Source organism: Phyllobates terribilis, unplaced genomic scaffold, assembly GCF_046119375.1.
Source record: "Phyllobates terribilis strain yellow unplaced genomic scaffold, ASM4611937v1 Scaffold_204__1_contigs__length_3514536, whole genome shotgun sequence".
Classification (NCBI taxonomy): domain Eukaryota; kingdom Metazoa; phylum Chordata; class Amphibia; order Anura; family Dendrobatidae; genus Phyllobates; species Phyllobates terribilis.
The window spans coordinates 655,009-679,601 of record NW_027362964.1 but is presented as its reverse complement, the minus strand read 5'-3'; the positions used below and the strand labels follow the sequence as shown (position 1 = coordinate 679,601).

The following is a 24,593-nucleotide window of genomic DNA, read 5'->3' as shown; positions in this document are numbered from 1 at the left end:
GTGGTTAGAACGAGGTGTAAGGCCGGGTCCCACTGGATAAACGCAGTGTAAGAGATACAGGTGGCGTAAGCCACTCCGTCCGTATCCCCCCTGGGATCCACTAAGCCTCCGGGCTTTTCTGACTGAGACGTGAAGTAACAAAGTCAGATATCGGGGGCCAGTCACCCCTCTTGCAGCAGGAATCCCTCTGACTAGGCCAGAATAAAGAGTACAGGTGGCCACTCCGCTCCGTCCGTATCCCCCCTGGGATCCTTTTGCCTGCTCCCCTCCAGGCCTTCTTAGGTCAGGACCTTGACCGGGTAGAGACAGTGGTTAACTCAGACCCGCTCCTCGTCTCAAGGCCAGAGAACGAGGACCGTGTATCTTCAGTCAGCTGCAGACTTTTGCTGGACTCTGGCAGAAGACCACAATCACAGACGAATACCACAATCACAGACGAATATCACAATCAAAGACCTTGAACTTAAGATGGCCGGAGATTAAATATGAAAGAATAAGTGTTTCCTAAAAGTATGTTCTCCACCCTCACCCACTACATGGTTCCCCCCATCTTTGGTTCCCCCCCATCTCCTCTATCCCGGGCTGGGGCAGCACCCTGGTGCATTTAGACCCCCTACTGGACAGGAGTGGTTTAGTGTTGAGTGGTAAAGTGGGGTCCTGAGAAATGCTCCATCCTTACCTGGAAGAGGAGATACCACACTTCGAGCTGAGGTGCAGTACCCCTGTGGCGACTGAACCCTCAGGGGCGCCACACATCTCGAGCAGTGAAATGCTCGGGGGAGCACCGAGCAGTAGCGAGCATGCACGCTCGCTCATCACTAGTCAGTACCAATCCCATCAATTTCCTCTTTGGGAACCTCATCTTTCAACAAGGCAATAAACATATCCTTGCGCGATATGCGGGAGCCATTGTTATTGTTTTTAGATTCTCTACGCTGCTCTCCGGAAACAAAATTACCACTAGTCCTGGGGCCCCAATCTCCCAAATTACCCAATTGCCGAATTGCCTCTAGGGTGTTGGAGATGGTCTTCCCAGTCTGGTTTACCATTAGGGTCATCATTATATGTTTATAAGCTGGGGAGCAGCCCTGATTATGCGATTTCTGACAGACACACTAACTAGCACTGCCATGTAGTCATCATAGGTCCTTACAGAAATAGCATTTTTTCATGACCTCTTCCTTCAACCTATGGGAACAATCTTTTAATGTAAACCATGGCTTCTTATTAGGGGGCCAATCTGCTTCAGATGGATTTTTAGGCTGTAATGCCATAGCCACAACATCCAGTATACTGCAAGTCGAATGTTGCAACCGAATCCGCAGTGTACAGAACGCTTCCTTCACTACAGGATCATGACTTAGTTGCACAAACTTGGGACCATCTACTGTATCCACTTGTACTCCATGGGCCCCTATCTCCCACAGTCTTACCTCCCAAGTAATCAATGATTCATTGGCTTTTTGAGAAAAACAATCATGAAGATTATTAAGTTCTTGCTGACTATAATCCTCCAACACATCTCTCTGTTGTGCACCTACAGGGGTATCTATGATCCGCCTGCGATGTATGGGATGTGCTTTTACTGAGTCAGTGGGGGAATTAACCTCTCTTTCCGCATTAAAGCACTCATCCTTCTGATCAGAATCAGTGGAATCCCACTTATACACGTAATTTCAGTTATATACATTACTTTCCTATAAAGCTTGTTGTGTGTATATGTGTCACCCCAGGTCTGGATGCCACAAATATTAAAGGCTGTGTCTGAGAGCAGGAGGGAGGTTCCCTGGTTAGGGACAATTAGCATACAGCACCTCCTGTCCTAGGCCAGTAGGGGGAGCTGGCTGCCCCTATAAAAGCTGGAACTGGGGGTAGGGTTAGAGAGAACTGGACGACCTAGCTCAGGACTGAGACTAGTCCCAGAGAAGGAGGGACAGTTCAGCTGTAGCTGAGGAGTCCGTGAGGCAGAGGAGAAACTGCAAGCCAGGGACAGAGGCGATGAGAGCCGCTCCTGGCTGAGAGAATCACACAACCGGACATTGGAGTCCGAAGCTGTCAGGGTTGTAAGCCCAGCAGCAGAGAACCAACTCGCAAGGGATTGCAGGTCCCTTGGCCTAAGAAGCCTGGAGGCTCCACCACACAGAGGGACCAGTACAGCGAGGAGAAAGCAAAAGGTACCCAAGGCCCGAGTCGCAAGCCATACAGGCGAGAAGTACACGGCCAGCTCAGGGACGTGGGCTATTACACCACAAAGAGGGGGATAGTCAGAAAGAGCATAGAGAGAACGGTAGACCTACACACTCACCCTGACCAGTGGGGCTCGCCCGAATGCTCTCAGACACCCAGGCCCATTCCTAACCTGTACTACTGTTGGGTCATTAATAACACCTACAATAAAGACCCTGGACTGTTTGAAGCGGACTCTGAACTCTTACTATTGTGGCCTGCACTATCACCCCCAGCATTCACCTACACTGCCCTGAGGCTACACTCTTCCCGTGGGGAGTTATCCTACCCCTGTGCTGCACACCAACACCAGCCTCAGCGGTCTGCCTTGCAGCGGCGGTTATCCCTGACCGCAATCCACGGGTGGTGTAGTCGGACATTCACAAATCTATAAATAGACTGCCACAACATTTGGTCTGACCATCCTGAGCCACGGAATCGGGTTGCCACTACTACCCCCAGCGTCGTACAGAAGCCCGGTTCCGGGTATCCCACAGCCCAGGGGGTGAGTCAGCGAGCGGAGCCACGGCCTACAGAAGAGGATCGCCGGAAGGTAGGCCACGGTTAACTAGGGGGGAGGAAGATGTCGGACGCGGAGGGACCCTCTACCACCAGCGTAGCCGCTGCAGCTTGTGATGCCGTTTTCCATGCCCTATATCCCCGGAGCGGCCTGGCTGCCACAGTATGCCGGCGAGTCGCATACCTTGGGCGACTTTAAAGAAAGGCTGTATAGCCTGTTCAAAGTTTATCCCCTGACAGAAGAACAGAAAGTAAGCATACTGATAGGGCAGTTAACTGGTGCGGCCCAGCGGGAGGTAAAGTCTTGCACAGCTGAGGAGAAAAGGACTGTAAGGGGGGGTTCTGACCCATCTACGGGACACCTTTGATACCCGTACCTCAGCAGAAATCAAAATGTGGTTCTATGGATGTAAGCAGCGAGCTCAAGACAGCATCAGAGATTATGGCCTAAATTTACAGGAAGCCTTGGGAGCAATCAAGCAAGCTGACCCTGGCAGCGTGCAGGATACAGATAAATTATTGACTGAGCAGTTCATAGAAGGTCTGCTGTCCAGCGCCCACAGAACCCAGCTGCGCCTCATGGCCCTACAGAACCCCGATTTGACTTTTGCACAGTTCAAAGATAGGGCCATCCGGGTGCTCCGAGAACCCGCACCAGGTGGCGCTGTAGTTTCCCGGCGCCCTGCCATCACTTACCACCAGGGGGCGGCGCCCTACCCCGCAGACCTTGTGGGGGCTGATGTGCAGGCTCTAAACCCATCCCCGCCAGCAAACCTGCACCACCAGGTCCAAGAACTAACAAAGAGTGTTGCTGCATTGACCAGGACCGTACAGTCATTACAGATGGACTCGTCAGGACCAATCAAGCTGGCTTCAAGTCCGGAGGATGTCCAGTGGCGTCGACAGAGGAGGATTCTGTCGTTCAGAGGGAGGCCCACCGACTGTTACACTGAGGATGGACAGCCGATTTGCCGCCGTTGCAGCCAGCCGGGACACGTAGCCAGGTACTGTACTTTAAATGGGTCTGACCTGGGGCAGAGGGCCAACCCCCAGGCATAAGGTCATTAGGCCCGTCTAATTGGCGTGATGAATACATGGGGGGACGCACAGTTTTACCCATAGTGCTGGACGGTATCCCCATGAGTGTACCGCTGGATACCGGGTCACAAGTAACTACCATCCCCTATGTACTTTTTAAGCAGTATTGGAGTGACACTGACATAACCCACTACCCAGACAATGACTTGAGCATCATCGCCAGCAATGGCCAGCCCGTGCCGCAGGTGGGGTTCAGAGAGATGACCGTTAAGATTGGTAAAGTTGAACTGCCGGCACAGGGAGTGATCATTGTGGACATTGATCGTCGAGAAAGTCACCCTAAAATAACCTTGGGTACTAACGTGATTGAAAATTGTCTTTCAGAAGTAATTGTAATTTTGCAGCAGGTGGCGATGAATGTGAGCTCCAGCCAACAGAGGGTCCTCCAGAAGGAGATAAGAGCCCTGATGAGACAGCAACAGGTAGAACTGTCTGGTGGTGAGATCGGTAGTGTGAGGATGAGCGACCCGTTCCCCATTGCCATGCCTCCCAAAAGTGAAATGATGATCTGGTGTCGGACTGCAATCGGGTTAAGAGGGAAAGACTACCAAGCCATGGTAGAACCAGTGTACTCAGACAGCAGGCCCACCATTTTGACAGCCTGGGGGGTGGTTGATGTCCGCCATGGAAGGGTGCCCGTCCGGATCTTAAACATCGGGGAAAGGGAAGTACACTTGCCCCGGTACGCTACACTTGCCAAATTGTATACTGTTGAACACAATGCTGTCAGGGCCGTGGAACCCTTGCCTCCATCTCCCCAGGCGGAAGGTAATGGCTCCCAGAAACACAAGGAGGACTGGTGCCAGAAACTCCACGTGGGTGCTGACTCCACAGCCCTTGCACCAAAAACAAGGAGTCTACCGGGTGGTTCAGGAGTACAAGAGAATCTTTAGTAAGCACCCGCTAGACTTCGGCAGAGTGAAAGGGGTAGAACACCACATCCCTACGGGGAGCCACCCACCAATAAAAGAGAGATACAGACCTGTACCCCCCGCACACTATCAGAACGCAAAGGGCATGCTGAGAGAAATTAAAGAATCCGGGGTCATTAGAGACAGCTGTAACCCCTGGGCAGCCCCCTTGGTTCTGGTAAAAAAGAGAAAGACGGTACCATGAGAATGTGCGTGGACTATAGACAAGTCAATCGTATCACCCATAAAGACGCATACCCGAGGCCTAGAATAGAGGAGTCTTTGGCCGCACTATAATCAGCTAATTTCTTCTCTACGTAGGACCTTACTAGCGGGTACTGGCAGGTTCCTGTGGCAGAGGCTGACAAGGAGAATGCCGCCTTCACCACCCCGATGGGATTAAGTGAATTCAACTGTATGCCATTCAGGCTCTGCAATGCACCCGGGACCTTCCAGAGGCTGATGGAATGCTGTCTAGGGCACCAAAACTTTGAGACGGTCCTACTCTACCTGGATGACGTGATTGTCTATTCGAAGACTTACGAGGACCATCTAAAGCACCTGGCTGAGGTGTTCGAGGCCATGGCAGGCTTTGGCATGAAAGTGAAACCCTCCAAGTGCCATCTGTTAAAGCCGAAGGTACAGTACCTAGGACACGTGGTGAGTGCAGAGGGAGTAGCCGCCGACCCTGACAAGGTTACAGTAATCCAGAGCTGGCCAAGCCCCTCTAACATCAAAGAAGTGAGGCAATTCCTCGGGTTGGTAGGCTACTACCGAAGGTTCATCCCCGGGTTCACAAAGATGGCAGCTCCAATGCAGGACCTCCTGATAGGTCAGTCTAAATCCAGACGTCACAAGCCACCCTTCAAGTGGGACAAGCCGGAAGAGGAGTCCTTCCGCCAGTTGAAGATGGCCCTCACGGGGGATGAGATCCTGGCCTACCCAGATTATGACCAGCCTTTTATCCTCCACACAGACGCCAGTAATGTGGGGCTGGGAGCCGTACTGTCACAGAACCAACAGGGCAGAGAAAGGGTGATCGCGTACGCCAGTCGGAAGCTGAGGCCCACTGAAAGAAACCCGGAGAATTACAGCTCCTTCAAGCTAGAATTCTTGGCAGTGGTGTGGGCCGTCACAGAACGGTTTAAACATTACCTGGCCTCTGCAAAGTTCACCGTGTACACGGACAACAACCCGTTGACACACCTGGACAATGCAAGACTTGGTGCCCTGGAACAGCAGTGGATGGCCCGGCTATCGAACTATGACTTCACAATCAAATACCGGGCAGGCAGGACCAACGCCAACGCAGATGCCCTATCGAGAATGCCCCACCTACCCGAAGGGGAAGAAGACTCGGAGGAGCTGGAGGAAGTAGAGCTCCCTGCGTTCCACCGGTATGGGGCCACTCAGTATTCTCACCGGGTAAGAGACAAAGACCTAACCACCATCATGTTCAACTCCTTACCCCACCACGGCTGGGCTGAAACGCAAGATAGTGACCCTGCAATTCGCCTGGTGAAAGACCTGTTGACCCAGGCAGGCGCTAGCCCTGGCCCGGACGCTCTAGAGGAAGCCAAGCAGTTATGGAAGAAAAAAAGCAGGCTATTCCTCTACAAAGGTAAACTGTGCAGAAGGCTTGTCAACCACCGGACGCACGAGCTGACCTGGCAGGTAGTGGTCCCGAGACTAGATGCAGCAATGGTCCTGGAGGCCTACCATAACAGAGCAGGACACTTCGGGTTGGAAGAAACTGGAGTTCCTACTGAGAGAGCGGTTCTACTGGGTCGGTATGAGAGGGGCCATAGAGAAGTGGTGCAGGGACTGCGGCCCATGTAACCTCAGAAGGAAGGACTTACCAGCCAGAAGACACCCTTGAGGCCCATTGTCACCAGGCAGCCTCTTGAGCTGGTAGCTCTGGACCATGTGAAATTGGCTCCAAGCCGGTCGGGCTACGTCTATGCCCTGACAATAGTGGACCACTATTCCCGGTTCCTGGTGGTGGTTCCCGTTAAAGACTTGACAGCCCAAACAGCGGCCAGAGCCTTCCAACAACACTTCTGCCGTCCACACGGGTATCCGGAACAGGTCTTGACAGATCAAGGTCCAGCGTTCGAGGCGGAAATCTTCCAGGAGTTCTGCAACCTCTACGGCTGTAAGAAGATTCGGACAACGCCTGGTTTCAGAGTCAGGAGGGAATTTTTCCTCACGTGAAGATTGGCTAAATCATTTGGGGTTTTTGCCCTCCTCTGGATCAACTTTAGCAATTACAGAACTTACAGGTCGAACTTGATGGGCGCAAGTCTTTATTCGGCTTTACTAACTATGTAACCCGCAAACAAACGGGCTGTGTGAGAAAATTAATAATATTGTCATTGATCTCCTCAAAACGTTGCCCCTAGAGGAACGCAGCCTGTGGCCGGAAAAACTGCCGGACCTGATAGACTTATACAACCATATCCCGATGAATGCTACCAATTGCACCCCGGCTTACCTGATGCGAACAAGACCAGGTAAGCTGCCGATAGACCTGGAGATGGGAGTCCTGACACCCGAGGACACCTCCCCCAGACGCGGACTGGGATACGGAATGGCGGCTGCAGTACAAGAAGGTACAGGAGAGTGTGGAGAGGAATCTGGCTCAAGCGAGAGAAAAGCAAGAGAGCCCTTGCTGGTCCCCTGAAACCTGGCGAGCAGGTCCTGAAGCGGAAGAGAAAGCTTCACAAGCTGGATGACCAGTGGGAGAGAGACCCGTAAACAGTACTGCCGTCCAACCACGACAACTCGAAGGTATGTGTAATTACCAAGGATGGAGGAGAAACCACTAGCACTGTCTCCAGAGACCACCTAAAATGGAGCCCCGAGCAACTACAGAGTGCAGGAGAAGATCAAGATGACCTTGAACTTGCAGAGGACAAAGAAGAAATGATCAACACAGTTCTTGGAGAGTATCCTGGACTCGGATAAACGATGCAATAGTGGTACCCGTCCTACACTTCCTTCAGCCAACCCAGCAGGAGCCTACAGCAGAGCAGGAAGAACAAGAGGAACAAGCAGCCCCGGAGGCAGAAGAACCCATGCCAGCAGCCCAGGAGAGTCAACCCTCTGCTGACAGTGATCCTGCCATGCCTGCGGTAAGCCAAAGGACCTGCAGACAGCTGCCTGCCCTGCCTGTAAACCCAGCTAGTAGCTGTACCCTAAATGCTAGTGGGGAAAGCCAGGTTAGACCACCACCAGACAGTGGGTTACGCAGGTCAACCCGGATTACTAGGGGTCAAATACCAGCTCGCTGGAAGATCTAAATGTAAAGTATGTAGTTAATGTGTTATACTTGTTACCTGGTTACTAATACTGTTTTCCCAGTTTTCCTAGATACAATGGACTGACAGGTTATGGACGGTGAATAACCGGAACTACCACGTAGATAGTTGCACCTGGTGCCCTCTTGTGAAGATTGCCACAGAAGAAAAACCTGTCCGGCGTGGCCTCCTTGTGGTCCAAAGTAGTTAGCTTTTACCTTGCCGCCATGCCCAAGGCCAGGAACTTGGGGTTTATGGAGACAGGTCCCCACACTGTGGAAAACTTCACCTTGTTGGGTGATATGGACACCCGGTCACGGAAGCGCCGTGGCCTTAAGGACAAAATGTACTTGTAAATATGTTATGTTGTCATTTATACCCTGTATTTGTGTTTCCTGTTTAGTCCGGAGTACTAAATTTTACTAGGGGGGAATGTGTCACCCCAGGTCTGGATGCCACAAATATTAAAGGCTGCGTCTGAGAGCAGGAGGGAGGTTCCCTGGTTAGGGACAATTAGCATACAGCACCTCCTGTCCCAGGCCAGTAGGGTGAGCTGGCTGCCCCTATAAAAGCTGGAACTGGGGGCAGGGTTAGAGAGAACTGGACGACCTAGCTCAGGACTGAGACTAGTCCCAGAGAAGGAGGGACAGTTCAGCTGTAGCTGAGGAGTCCGTGAGGCAGAGGAGAAACTGCAAGCCAGGGACAGAGGCGACGAGAGTCGGTCCTGGCTGAGAGAATCACACAACCGGACATTGGGGTCCGAGGCTGTCAGGGTTGTAAGCCCAGCAGCAGAGAACCAACTCGCAAGGGATTGCAGGTCCCTTGGCCTAAGAAGCCTGGAGGCTCCGCCACACAGAGGGACCAGTACAGCGAGGAGAAAGCAAAAGGTACCCAAGGCCCGAGTCGCAAGCCATACAGGCGAGAAGTACACGGCCAGCTCAGGGACGTGGGCTATTACACCACGAAGAGGGGGATAGTCAGAAAGAGCATAGAGAGAACGGTAGGCCTACACACTCGCCCTGACCAGTGGGGCTCGCCCGAATGCTCTCAGACACCCAGGCCCATTCCTAACCTGTACTACTGTTGGGTCGTTAATAACACCTACAATAAAGACCCTGGACTGTTTGAAGCGGACTCTGAACTCTTACTATTGCGGCCTGCACTATCACCCCCAGCATTCACCTACACTGCCCTGAGGCTACACTCTTCCCGTGGGGAGTTATCCTACCCATGTGCTGCACATCAACACCAGCCTCAGCTGTCTGCCTTGCAGCGGCGGTTACCCTGACCACAATCCACGGGTGGCGTAGTCGGACATTCACAAATCTATAAATAGACTGCCACAACATTTGGTCTGACCACCCTGAGCCACGGGATCAGGTTGCCACTACTACCCCCAACATCGTACAGAAGCCCGGTTCCGGGTGCCCCACAGCCCAGGGGGTGAGTCATATACATATATAGTTCTCCTGCTCTCTTGTCCCCTTTCTCTCTATGACCAGTGATAGACTATTTTTATATCACATTTAGGCATCCATTTAATGTATACGCTGGGACATATAAGATAAACCGATACCTCTGACGGATGATGCACACTTTTAATGTTTCTTTTATGACTCTAAAACTATAAATCTGTTACACAGCTCCTTCCCGATCAAATAATGTGGACAGCTCCATTCCTCCCTCTGTGTATACATTGTGTAATGTGAATGTATTGTGCTCTGTGAACTGTATATGGGCTACAGAGAATGATACTTGCCACACGATGACCAGTAAAAGGATGATGGAATCCTGTAAATCCTGCAAAAATGAAAAAAGGGGAAATGGGGGAGGGTACAAATGGGAGGAAAAGGAAAAAATGACAAAACATTGTGCCTTTATGGCTAAAAACTCTCCGGATGCTCCTTGTAGACAAGTCGCTGTGCTCGCTCTCTCATTGCAGGTGCCAGGAATGACCAGTAACTGCCAATCACATGACCTCCTCACTGCAGCCAGAACATTTCTATTACATTTGAAACTTTCAAGTAAAGATTTAGCCCTGATTCATCAAGACTGGCAGTTCTCATATCGGAATGTGGTGGTTTCTGGTCCCTTAGTCTGACATTTATTTTCTAAACACTGTGTATTCATGAGCTCCTGAGTATTTGGGGGGGGGGGGGGAATTCAGTATTATGGGTACCACATAGTCCTCCATACAGTATAATGTTCCCCATATAGTGCTCCATACAGTATTACGGGCAACACATAGTCCTCCATACAGTATTATGGACCCCATATAGTCCTCCATACAGTATTATTGGCACCACATAATCCTTGGAACAGTATAATGGGCCCCATATAGTGGTTCATACAGTATAATGGGCACCATTTAGTGCTCCATACAGTATTAAGGGCACCATATAGTGCTCCATACAGTATTATGGGCCCCATGTAGTCCTCTATACATATAAAATAAATAAACAAATACTCACCTCTCCCTTATCCCTCGCAGCTCCAGCCCCTGCACTGCTCAGCACAGAGGGCGTGCTGTAGTGATGTCATCGCGCCTTCTACACTGAGACATCACAGAGTTCAGATGGAGAGGGGGAATGATGGGAGAGGGAGCAACAGCTGATGGCTCCCTTTCCTATTGTTGTTTTCAACTGTATCGGCATCCATGATATGGATACACACGTTCCATTAATTTGGGGCAAAAGCAGAAATTGTTTTTAATTGGTTTTTCACCTTTTCAGCAACAAGCAAAACAGTGAGAGTAACACCAACCAATATTGAGATATGTTCTCACTATAGATTAGATACTAGACAGCAATTAAAGTGAGAATCTAAAACATAACTTTTAATATTTAATAGTTAAGAACAATAAACAGATAATGCCACCCATAAAAAGAGAGATGGATCTCAATGCTGGAATGATTATTACCATTAACACAGTCAGGGGACCATCTCTATATTAAATATGTGTAAAAATACATAAAGAGCTTGTACTCTATCTTCAGGTGTGAAGACCAGGCTCTGGATAGAATCTGTAGAGGGAAGAGGGTGTATACGGGGGACACAGTAAGTCGCCCTCCCCTGAAACACCAATTTTTAACAGATCCAGATATACATCAATTAAACTAGGGGAAAATCTCTGTTCTTCCCTTTATTCCATGGATTAAGCATTTATTTCTATCTCCAGGAATCCAGACATTTAAATGAAAAACAGAGATTTCTCAAAACACAAGTATGAGGTCTGAGTGCAGATCCTACATATTTATAATAATTCATACATGATTGTGTCAACAAAATGTCAAAGGGAAAGTGCAGGGCCTCCATACAGGGCTGGCTGTGGTCTGCCCTTGTCAGAGCGGGAGCTTTGTGGGGATAGTTTAAGTTTGAGCCTAAAGGGACTAACAGGGCCAGCTTATACAACTACTTGGTCCAGAAGGAACTCCCCAGACAGCAACTTTCATCCCGGAGAAACAAAGAATGGGTGAGAGAATTCCATTTTGTTGACACAATCATGTATGATGAGTATTACTGTGTATCTACACAATGTTACTTTACTGTGTCCTGTTTGCTTTTTACACCTTCCACCATGTATTCTAGTTTCAATTTATGCGAGACCCCCCCCATAATCCCAGGCGTGGGGAGCAGTGAATATTCTGGCAGCTGATGTCGGCATGTGAGGGCCGCTGCGCCGTTTATACACTGAAGTAAGTTGCCAGCCTCAGAAGATGGTGCCGCACCGTGTAGGAGCAAAGGGAAGGTGAGCAGAATGGTTTATTTTTTTTTAAGTATGCGGCATGATGGGGATCATATATACTAGAAATGGCGACATATATACCAAGATAGAGGGCCACATATACAAGGATGGAGATCATATATACCAGAATGGGAGTGCCATATACACCAGGATGGGAGGGCCAAATACCAGGTTGGGGAGGACATATATACCAGGATGGGGGGGGGGGGGGCATATATACCAGGATGGAGCGCCACACATACCAGGATTTTAGATCATATATACCAGGAAGGAGGGCCACATATACCAGTATTTTAGATCATATATACCAGGATGGAAGGGCCATAAATACCAGGATGAAAGAGCCATATATACCAGGATGAGAGGGCTATATATACCAGGATTGGATGACCATATATACTAGGATGGGAGGGCCATATATACAAGTATAGGGGGAACATATATACCAAGATGGGGGACACATATATAACAGGATGGGGGGGGATATATATACCAGGATGGGAGGGCATATACAGTTGAAACCAGAAGTTTACATACACTATATAAAAAGACACATATACATGTTTTTCTCAATATCTAACATGACATCAGGATAAACCTTTCACGTTTTAGATCAATTAGGATTACCATCATTTTTAATATTTGCCAAATGCCAGAATAATGAGAGAGAGAATGTTTTAAAGCATTTTTATTACTTACTGCAAAGTCAAAAGTTTACATACTGTACATTTCATTAGTATTTGGTACCATTGCCCTTAAACTGAATGACTTGGGTCAATCGTTTCTCACAAGCTTCTCACAATAGTTGGTCGGAATTTGGGCCCATTCCTCCTGACAAAACTTGTGTAACTGATCCAGGTTTGTAGGTCGCCTTGCTCGCACCTTCGTTTTCAGCTTTGCTCATAAATTTTCTATAGGATTGAGATCAGGGCTTTGTAATGGTCACTCCAAAACATTGACTTTGATATCCTTAAGCCACTTTGTTACCATTTTGTCAGTATGCTTCGGGTCATTGTCCAATTGGAAGACCAATTTATGCCAAAGCTTTAACTTCCTGGCTGATGTCTTAAGATGTTGCTTCAGTATTGCCACATAATCTTCTTTTCTCATGATGCCATCTATTTTGTGAAGTGCACCAGTCCCTCCTGCAGCAAAACAAAACCACAACATGATGCTGCCACCCACGTGTTTCACATTTGGGATGGTATTTTTAGGCTTCCAAGCTTCTCCCTTTTTCCTTCAAACGTAATGATGGTCATTATGACCACAGGACATGTATCCAAAAATTAAGGTCTTTGCTCCTGTGCGTTGCAAACATTAATCTGGCTTTTTATGTTTCTTTTGGAGTAATGGCTTCTTCCTGGCAGAGTGGCCTTTCAGCCCATATTGATACAGTACTCGTTTCACTGTGGATATTGACACAATCTTACCAGCTTCCACCATCATCTTCATAAGGTCTTTTGTTTTTGTCCTTGGGTTGATATGCACATGTTGGACTAAAGCATGTTCATCTCTGGGACACAGAACCGTTTCCTTCCTGAGTGGTATGATGGCTGGACATTCCCATTTTGTTTGTACTTGCATATAATTGTTTGCACAGATGAATGAGGCACCTTCAGGTATCTTGAAATTGTACTCAAGGATGAGCCAGACTTGTGCAAGTCCACAATTCTCTTCCTGATATCTTGGCTAATTTCTTTAGACATTTCCATGATGCTATACAAAGAAGCAGTGCGTTTCAGGTGTGCATTAAAGTACATCCACAGGTGTGTCTCTAATTAACTCAGATGTTGCCAAAAAAATAGAAGCTTACAAACACATGACATCATCATATGGGCAGTCCAGAATTGTTTAAAGGCATAGTAATCTTAGTGTATGTAAACTTCTGGTTTCAACTGTTTACCAGGATGGGTGACATATAACAAAATTGAGGGACATACAGTTATATATTTGGACAGAGACAACATTTTTCTAATTTTGGTTCTAGACATTACCACAATGAATTTTAAACAAAACAATTCAGATGCAGTTGAAGTTCAGACTGTCAGCTTTCATTTGAGGGTATCCACATTAAAATTGGATGAAGGGTTTAGGAATTTCAGCTCCTTAACATGTGCCACCCTGTTTTTAAAGGGACCAAAAGTAATTGGACAGATGAAATAATTGTAAATAAAATGTTCATTTCTAGTACTTGGTTGAAAACCCTTTGTTGGCAATGACTGCCTGAAGTCTTGAACTCATGGACATCACCAGATGCTGTGTTTCCTCCTTTTTGATGCTCTGCCAGGCCTTCACTGCGGTGGTTTTCAGTTGCTGTTTGTTTGTGGGCCTTTCAGTCTGAAGTTTAGTCTTTAACAAGTGAAATGCATGCTCAATTGGGTTGAGATCAGGTGATTGACTTGGCCATTCAAGAATATTCCACTTCCTTGCTTTAATAAACTCCTGGGTTGCTTTGGGTCATTGTCCATCTGTAGCATGAAACGACGACCAATCAGTTTGGCTGCATTTGGCTGGATCTGAGCACACAGTATGGCTCTGAATACATCAGAATTCATTCAGCTGCTTCTGTCCTGTGTCGCATCATAAATAAACACTAGTGACCCAGTGCCACTAGCAGCCATGCATGCCCAAGCCATCACACTGTCTCCGCCGTGTTTTACAGATGATGTGGTATGCTTTGGATCATGAGCTGTACCACGCCTTCGCCATACTTTTCTCTTTCCATCATTCTGGTAGAGGTTGATCTTGGTTTCATCTGTCCAAAGAATGTTCTTCCAGAACGGTGCTGGCTTTTTTAGATGTTTTTTTAGCAAAGTCCAGTCTAGCCTTTTTATTCTTGATGCTTATGAGTGGCTTGTACCGTGCAGTGAACCTCTGTATTTACTTTCATGCAGTCTTCTCTTTATGGTAGATTTGGATATTGATACGCCTACCTCCTGGAGAGTGTTGTTCACTTGGTTGGCTGTTGTGAAGGGGTTTCTCTTCACCATGGAGATTATTCTGCGATCATCCACCACTGTTGTCTTCCGTGGGCGCCCAGGTCTTTTTGCATTGATGAGTTCACCAGAGCTTTCTTTCTTTCTCAGGATGTACCAAACTGTAGATTTTGCCACTCCTAATATTGTAGCAATTTCTCGGATGGGTTTTTCTGTTTTTTGCAGCTTAAGGATGGCTTGTTTCACCTGCATGGAGAGCTCCTTTGATCGCATGTTTACTTCACAGAAAAACCTTCCAAATGCAAGCACCACACCTCAAATCAACTCCAGGCCTTTTATCTGCTTAATTGAGAATGACATAACGAAAGGATTGCCCACACCTGTCCATGAAATAACCTTGGAGTCAATTGTCCAATTACTTTTGGTCCCTTTAAAAACAGGGTGGCACATGTTAAGGAGCTGAAACTCCTAAACCCTTCATCCAATTTTAATGTGGATACCCTCAAATGAAAGCTGAAAGTCTGAACTTCAAATGCATCTAAATTGTTTTGTTTAAAATTCATTGTGGTAATGTCTAGAACCAAAATTAGAAAAATGTTGTCTCTGTCCAAATATATATGGACCTAACTATATACATAATGAGGAGGAGGAGGAGTTAAGGAGCTGGTTGTTAGAGCTCTCCTGTTAGGTTTTTTTTAGTTTGCTGGTCACATGACCATTTTTGCCTATTTTATCCGGCTCCGCCCTCCTGGCCTTGCTGGACTTCATTGTATTTACTACTCTTGAGCTAGCTTGGTGCTCTGTTGCCGTTCTCTGTTAGTTTTGCTAGGTCTTCTGACCTCTATGCTTTTTGTTGTGTGTTTGTCTTTGACTGCTACTATTTCTGCTAGGAGGTGTCCAACTTATCCCAGTCCCTACTTCTTGTAGGGATCCCTCCCTCACATCTATAGGTCTTCGTACAGACTAGCCGAGGACTTTAGCGGGTCTGATCGCAGGATCAGGTTCCCCGTTACATCGTAGGGATATAGTTTAGTTTTATTGTAGGGACAGATATCCTGTATTTCCTTAGTCCCTGTAGCTGATCATAACACTGGTTGCCTGAGCTACAGACGGTACTACCCACACCACCTTCATCCAATCAGTACAGTGAGGATGGCCTGAAGAGGAGGAGTAGAGGAAGGACGAGGTGGAGAAGATGGACAGGTGTCCTCTTGGTGGGGACAGAAGTCTTGGCTGTTGGCAGTCTAACACACATGGCTGAGTTTATGTTCCACTGCATTTCCTGCGACCCTCACGTTATATGCATTTTGGCCAACACTAATTACTGGTTGGTCACCCTTCTAGACCTACGCTACAATGAGAACTTTCCATCTCTCCTTCCCGTGGCGGAGAGGTCTAATAAAATGTTGCAGTACTCGAAGGCCCTAGTTGAGGAATTATTAAAAAAAAAATTCCATCTGACAACGCAGGCAGCAGAGGTCACAGTTCCTTAGACAACAAAGGAGTACTGACGATTGAGACACACACCAGATGGAGCAGAGGCAGGGGAACACTAAAAAAGGTCTGGGACAGTTTTCTCAAACCCTCCCAGCGCCCAGGCCCTGATGTCTGGTGTACTCTGACAAGGAGGGAAAAGTTTTGGAAGATGCTGAGTACCTTGCTGACCGTACCAGCGTCCTTCATGATTCCTCTGTGCCTTACAACTATTGGGTATCCAAGCTGGACACATGGCATGTACTGTCTCTCTACACCTTGGATGTCCTGACCTGCCCTGCTGCTAGCGTTTTGTCAGAGCGGGTTTTTAGTGCCGCCGGGAAAATTATAACTGATAGGCACATCCGCCTCTCAACTGAAAATGCTGACAGGTTGACCTTTTTATGTCCTCCTCCTCCTTCTCCTCCACCACCATATCAACAGGGTGATTATGCTACCCTTACTATAAATCTTTTAAGGGTGTTTATAATACCCGCATTGAGAATTTTGAGAGGCCTATCGCTAACATTTTCTGATATAAATGTATACCCCCTCCGGGGGTAAGGCTGTGTGCCCACGTAGCGTTTTTCAAGCGTATATGCTGCGGAATTTCCGCAGCGTAAACGCTTGAAAAACGCATGTATATCCGCACCCCATGGTCCCCAATGGCATTCCGCAATGTCAATGCCCATGCTGCGGATTTTTCCGCAGCGTATATGCTGCGGTCAAAAATCCGCAGCATGTTCATTAATTTTGCGGAAGCGCAGCGGAATCAATGTGCGGATGGTACCCAAGTCTGGATGAGAGGAGACTCTCATCCAGACCTGGGTACCAAAGAACCTGTAAAAAAAAAGAATAAAATAAAGTTTATACTTATCTTCTGATGTTTTCCCTCCGTCGCGCTGTTGTCTGAAGGACCTGCCACGTCACTGAGTCATGTGACCCACCACATGACACAATGACGTCAGAGCAGGTCCTGCACACAACAGCGTGAGCCGCTCAAGCCTCCGGACGGGGCAGAGAATGCATCAGAAGGTGAGTATAAAGTTTATTTTTTACCATTCTGAACAAGTTGTCAAGCACTTTTCCAAGTGATGCTTGGAGAAGTGCTTGATAACCCGCATGCGGAAATGCATGCAAAGACGCCTCACAAACGCTTCTACCTGGCAGGAAAACCGCATGTAATATCCGCATGCGATTTTCCCGCCAGGGAGAAGCGTAAAAAATATGCTTCAGGTCCGAAACGTGGGCACATAGCCTAAATGTTTTCCAGCCCATGCACTTAGTGCATGCGCATTATCAGTCTAGGATACCCACTCATTAATAATGGGAAAAAAAGGTTTTCTGAGTCCCTCCACTACGTCTCTTCAAAGAGGTATTGGAGTGCCTCCTTCTAATTTTTGGCAGTCCTTAAAGCGCATGCATTACCAGTCTAGGACACCCACTCCTTATTAATAGTAAAAAATGCTTTTCTGAGGCTCCATCTTCTTGTTGAGGGAGCATTTTTGGAAACCAAAAGAGCCGGATTCTATTAGTATATGATCCAGTGCCTTGTTGTGGGCTGTCAGGTGGTCGTCACATTGGGAGTTCTCACACTGCATACAGGATGTCACAGCCAGGACAGGAGACTTTGTACAGTAAGTATAGAAGATCCTGGTCTCCTCCATATTAGGCTGAGTAGATACGAAATGCTCCACTATATTCCCCAGCAGGGTTGATGAAATAACAGTCCTTGGTGCTGCTACGTTAAACTAATAGCTTTTTTCAGGGCTAATTCAAATAGATTATATTCTCTAATAATACCGTTCTTATCTGTAGTTCATGTAGTTTGAGCTGTCGCAGTAGGGATAGCTATTACAGGCATCTAGTCAAGAATTATTGCCTTATAGTCCTTGCTGCTGCAACCTAAAAAAAATATCAAGGTAACATCTATTCTATTCCCTATTAATACCGCTGTTAGCTGTATTTAGTGTAGGGATAGGTCATAGGTATCATCTGCTGGAAATGAGTGTTCATTTTGGTCACATATATCTCTTCCACAGTCCATAACTTGTTTGCTTTTTCCCATAAACTCATTGACAGATTCGTGTTTTTTATGGTGATCTGTACTCAGAAATTAAGTAATAAAAAGGATGGTGGTGCTTGCAGTTGAGCCCTTGAAACCTGCTGCAAGAAAGGACGATTACCACAGTCGTCTAATGGGTAAAGTAGATAAAATGGTATATATCTGATATATACAGACTTGCGCTTGTAACAGGGCTGGGGTAAAAGGAGAAAGGGAATGACAAGAATCAGGTAGTTAAAAAATGTAAATTCATTAGAGTACAATAAAAGAACTGAAAAAGTAAAAATGGCGGGAGGATATTCTGTTTTTTTATTTTTAATTATATACGGTATATATATGGCGCCCCTGAGGGTTCAGTCGCCACAGAAGTACTGCACCTCACCCCGAGGTGTGGTGTCTCCCTTCTCTCAGGTAAGGTGGGAGTGCTGCACGGAACCCCAAACACCTGCATCCAACACTACCCTACTCCAGGCCGGCTGGGGGGGCAACATGCAGAGCGCAGCTGCTGAGCCTTGTCCCTGGCTGGATGGGGGGAACCAGTAGTGGGTGTGGGTGGAGGAAGTAGTTAGAGAAAGCACTTTGATAGGAGTATAAATAGGGAAGCCATCTTAGAGAGAGTGTGTTCAGTCAGAGGAGGAGAGTGAGATATGAAAGTGGGGTTCTGCCAGGTACACCCGAGCTGCCTGAGGAAGGACTGAAACCTTGCCCGGTGAACGCAGTGCGACGCGGGAGGCTTGCGCCGGTACAGTGCACCTGTGGACTGTCTAAGAACTGTGAGTAAATCTTGGATGACTGCACTGAGCTGCCTCCGCTCCTTTATTTCGCCGGTGCCATTTCCCTCCCTGCACTATAACGCCCAGCACACCTCCTCCATTTATCTACACTGCCCTGAGGCCTGCTCCACCTGTGGGGAGCCGATCCATCACAAGCTGTCCTAAAATTTGCCTCAGAGGACTGTTGCAGCGCTGGTGATCCTCACCAGACACCGCAGGTGGCGTCACGGCAAATTCCCCTACAAAATATCCCCCTTTTTACACTGACCCGCCCTGGGTTACGGACCGGGCCAGCCACCGTGATCTCCCCCAAAAGCAGCCATAAGGCTCGGCTGTCGAGTACCCCATGGCCCTGGGGGCGAGTCATATATATAACAATAAGGACACTCGAGGTATATTCCTGTTGGTCCTGGATAAAGTGCGCTGTGCTTCTGATGTTAGAGGATAATAAGTGTGTGTACATATATCTCAGACATTAGCGCCAACAGACTAATCGTTAGCAAAACTGATAGATGGGACAAAAAAATAATAATTAAGTCAATATAGCGATTCATAAATAAATGTCATAAAAGATTAACTTTATTGATGAAGTAAAAAGGTGCAGTGGACATACAAAAACAGGAAGATGGTGCAGATCACACATATAAATAGTAAAATGTAAAGGAGACTCACTGCTTAGTATAAAATCACAAATACAGTATACTGTATATAACCATCATCTGAAATATATATAAGCAAATATGTGTAAAAATACATGTATACTATTGATGATGCTATGAGAATATACGGGGGTATGGGGACTAAATAATGGTCAAGTATACAAGATTGGGGTAAAAGGTATATATATATTCCCATACATGGCACGGTCAAATAGCGTACACTCAGGATGGATGGGAAAAAATGAGTTTACTGCATACTTTGTTCACAGCAGGAGCTGCCTTACAATGTGCCCACCCCGACACATCACAGGAAGAGAGAGAATAAAAATGCTGCGCTAGCCAATAGGAGAGGGACGCAGAGTGTAGTGACGCATGCGTGAACTGGTGAAGTCCGGGAGCTTGCCTCGACCCACATCACATGACCGACCGTGACACAAACTGGATTGTGACGCCGAAGGGAACAAAAGATACAGGAAGAGAACTGGCAGGGCACCAGATGAGAATGCGTGCCACCGGGGCAATCTGCAAAAGTAGTGTAGCATTCATAGTTCATAGAGAGAAATCAACACTGTGCATAGTGGGAGCGTAATACTCAAAAAAGGCCACAAGATGGTGCAAAACAGCATGGTGTTATCTGTATAAAGCACAATGAAGATAACACAATTATGTGATATTATGACAAAAGGATAATAATATTGCCAGGGTCGGACTGGGGTGCCTAGGGCCCACCAGGGTAATTGACTCTAGGCGCCCACACTACAACTCTGTAATCTAACGAGATGCAATTTGCAGCTTGTCACTACATTACAGAACAGGAGGAAGCGCTGGGCATTGTATATGAGTATATGTAAGTGTAATGCCGGCACGATCTTCCTCCAGAGCGGATATACCAGCAGCGTGTTTCACACAGTAGATTCACTTGTGTGAAACTAGCCTAAATTCCATTTAGTATTCATTGTATTTCTGAGTCAATGTTCTACCAGTAAAACAAAAAGCTAGCTATCAATACTAGATTTCATGTATCACCTACCCTGTATCACTTTATAACTGGCTACCAACTGATCCGGTGGTCTACGCAGTATTCTCAGCTCTTGCTTGTTCACAATGCACAGCATTCACATTGGTCCTACATAAAAGAACATGTAATACTATTAGTTCTTTCATTGTAAAGAGGAAACTGTTGTATATTGTCTTATTTTGCAATTGTACTGTTTGCAGCGTACTTTGGCCTGTAAAGGGGATGTTCTGGAAAAATTATTTTCTAGCAAGTGCCCTCAGCATGCCTCTCTAAACAGAAGATTCGTACCTAGGCACTGTTCACACCGTGTCTAAAATGTGTACGTTTCATCCATGAAGGGTCCGTTTCACGTCTGTGTGCCCTCAATGGGTCATCCGTATTCCATGGACACTGCTCAGCTCAGAAAATAATTTCCAATGCATCTATCTGTTAAAAACGGACCAAACATGGATGTCATTCCCGTGATTTTCACAGACCCATAGAATTTAGTGTGTGTGTGTTTGGTCCGCATCACGGACCAAAAATAGTGCATGTGTTCATGAATTTTTTTCATTGACCCATGGTCCGTAAAACAACACTGATGTGTGAACACACATTAAAATCAATGTGTATGCGTGCTGCAAATGAGAAATGTGGACAACACATGTCAGTGAAAAATTGAAATGTGAATAGGTCCTTACCCGCTATGCACCGCTACGGTCTTCTACATCACCTTCTCCATGTCCATGGAACAGTCCACATAGTGTTTCCATCTATCACAGCCGGCACAGGAGCCAATAACTGGTTTCAGTGGTGACATGTGAAGCCAGTCATTGACTGCAGTGGAGCATGTGGCCATTGCTGTGGCAGATATAAGCACAGCGAGACCCAGAGCATTGACATGCAAGAGGCATGGAGGACCTCAGCGGTAGGGAGCAAGTAAGTATGAAACATCTGTTTATAAAAGCAGGATGCAAAAATATGGTAAAAAATCATGAAGATCATCCCAGCATTTTTTCCTTAAATTATACACAGGTACCTGTTACAGCTTACCATGGGAATGTGCCAGGCAGAGGCGATTTCACTGCTCCAATATGAGTCGCCTCCCTCTGCTTTACGTCACAGATTCTACAATTGCTATTGAACGTGGCATCTGAGGGTTTAAATAACTGGGTATGGTGGCATCGCCAGCCCTGATCTTTGCAGTTCGGTGCCTGCTGTATTATACTGCCTGCACCTGGCATGTATAGAGCACAGTCAATGTAGCAGCGCGCTTGCCTATTTTGCTGGCTCACGACCAGCCTCCCTTTATAGTCAAAGGGAGCATCAGGCTGTATCAGGAAAGTGCTGGAATTTTGTGAAATCTATCCGACTCTTTCCAGGCAGAAGAGTTGGACGGATTTCACAACGCAAGTGTGAAAATAGCCTTACAGTGTGAATGACTTGGTGCTGTGGGCTCGGATGCAATACCCGTCCCCGCATCATCAGTGCAGTAACAAACCTACAACTCCCAGTAAACCCTGAAGGATTAAATCTGACAGGGCATGCTGGGAATGGTAAGTTTCAGAGGGGAAACCACTCACATTATTATTATTATACATTTTATTTTAGCAGTGCAGTGTGTATATACAGATACTGAGAATTACACCCAGTATACAGTGCAGGAGAATTGGTACTATCCAGTGTATATAAAGGATAATACATAGAGAATTATGCCCAGTATACAGGACAGAAGTGGTACTCTGCAATATATATAAATATATATATATTTATACACACACATTATATATACTGTAAGGCAGCGCTTGTCATTATCCTGGGGGATACTCGCTTCGCTGCGTCAATTTAAAACACACCTGCCATATTTTCCGGTATTTCTCAAGTCAGCAGTTTATTAACTCCATAAACTGCTGATTTCCGGGTCCAACTCCGTGGCCCACCGACACAGATATAAAGTCCACGAGCCCAAGTGGCAGACCGGCCCACTTGGCTCTAGTTACAGCCTCCCGCAAGGTAATAATAAAACAATGTCCATGAAAATGTCCATAACACAAATAGTATTACCTACGTCGGGCTTTAGCTGCTTTGGTCCATTTGTTTCCCAGATGGGGTCTCTAGCCTCTGGCCCTCCAAGGCTTACTGACATCCACATGGGATCCAGGCTTCACCCGGCCTCACTAGGCTTCAGACAAACAGTGTCCCACCCACCCGGGGAACAGGCCTCATGCCTCTCTCACAGGTACACTGCCCACTGCTCAACTCACCAGGTTTTTATATATCCTGTAGACACAGCCACAGGACCTGTGCTTATCTCACAGTCACGTGTCCATACCTTCTGTGAGCAAAAGGACCTGTGTGATGTCACAGTCATGTGACCAGTCAGCTGAGGGGGAGGAAATAGCCTAAACAGACATACTAGATCATTATAGCAATGCCGCTGCACCACAATACATACAGTGCTGGCCAAAAGTATTGGCACCCCTGCAATTCTGTCAGATAATACTCAGTTTCTTCCTGAAAATGATTGCAATCACAAATTCTTTGGTATTATTATCTTCATTTAATTTGCTTGCAAGGAAAAAACACAAAAGAGAATGAAGAAAAAATCAAATCATTGATCATTTCACACAAAACTCCAAAAAAGGGCCAGACAAAAGTATTGGCACCCTCAGCCTAATACTTGGTTGCACAACCTTTAGCCAAAATAACTGCAAAAAAACGCTTCCGGTAACCATCAATGAGTTTCTTACAATGCTCTGCTGGAATTGTAGACCATTCTTCTTTGGCAAACTGCTCCAGGTCCTTGATATTTGAAGGATGCCTTCTCCAAACTGCCATTTTGAGATCTCTCCACAGGTGTTCTATGGGATTCAGGTCTGGACTCATTGCTGGCCACCTTAGAAGTCTCCAGTGCTTTCTCTAAAACCATTTTATAGTGCTTTTGGAAGTGTGTTTTGGGTCATTGTCCTGCTGGAAGACCCATGACCTCTGAGGGAGACCCAGCTTTCTCACACTGGGCCCTACATTATGCTGCAAAATTTGTTGGTAGTCTTCAGACTTCATAATGCCACGCACACGGTCAAGCAGTCCAGTGCCAGAGGCAGCAAAGCAACCCCAAAACTTCAGGGAACCTCCGCCATGTTTGACTGTAGGGACCGTGTTCTTTTCTTTGAATGCCTCTTTTTTTTTCCTGTACACTCTATGTTGATGCTTTTTCCCAAAAAGCTCTACTTTTGTCTCATCTGACCAGAGAAAATTCTTCCAAAACGTTTTAGGCTTTCTCAGGTAAGTTTTTTGGCAAACTCCAGCCTGGCTTTTTTATGTCTCAGGGTAAGAAGTGGGGTCTTCCTGGGTATCCTACCATCCGCACAATCTTGCGTTGAAATCTCTCGTCAATTTTTCTTTTCCGTCCACATCTAGGGAGGTTAGCCACAGTGCCATGGGCTTTAAACTTCTTGATGACACTGCGCACGGAAGACACAGGAACATTCAGGTCTTTGGAGATGGACTTGTAGCCTTGAGATTGCTCATGCTTCCTCACAATTTGGTTTCTCAAGTCCTCAGACAGTTCTTTGGTCTTCTTTCTTTTCTCCATGCTCAGTGTGGTGCACACAAGGACACAGGACAGAGGTTGAGTCAGCTTTAATCCATGTTAACTGGCTGCAGGTGTGATTTAGTTATTGCCAACACCTGTTAGGTGCCACAGGTAAGTTACAGGTGCTGTTAATTACACGAATTAGAGAAGCATCACATGATTTTTCAAAGGGTGCCAATACTTTTGTCCACCCCCTTTTTTAGGTTTGGTGTGGAATTATATCCAATTTGGCTTTAGGACAATTCTTTTTGTGTTTTTTTCATTGAAGACAAATTAAATGAAGAGAATAATACCAAA

At 46.7% G+C, this 24,593-nt stretch overlaps 1 long non-coding RNA gene across 1 annotated transcript in view; it reads right to left on the bottom strand.

The window, feature by feature from the left end:
• Positions 1–23,049, bottom strand: part of LOC141213659 (uncharacterized) — a 32,759-nt gene extending 9,710 nt beyond the window's left edge. Inside the window, exons 1-2 of the long non-coding RNA XR_012283077.1 lie at positions 22,966–23,049; positions 20,735–20,830 (exon numbers count right to left, since the gene is read on the bottom strand). This is a non-coding gene — a long non-coding RNA (uncharacterized lncRNA). The remainder of the gene's footprint in view (positions 1–20,734; positions 20,831–22,965) is intronic.
• Positions 23,050–24,593: the final 1,544 nt, after the last annotated feature.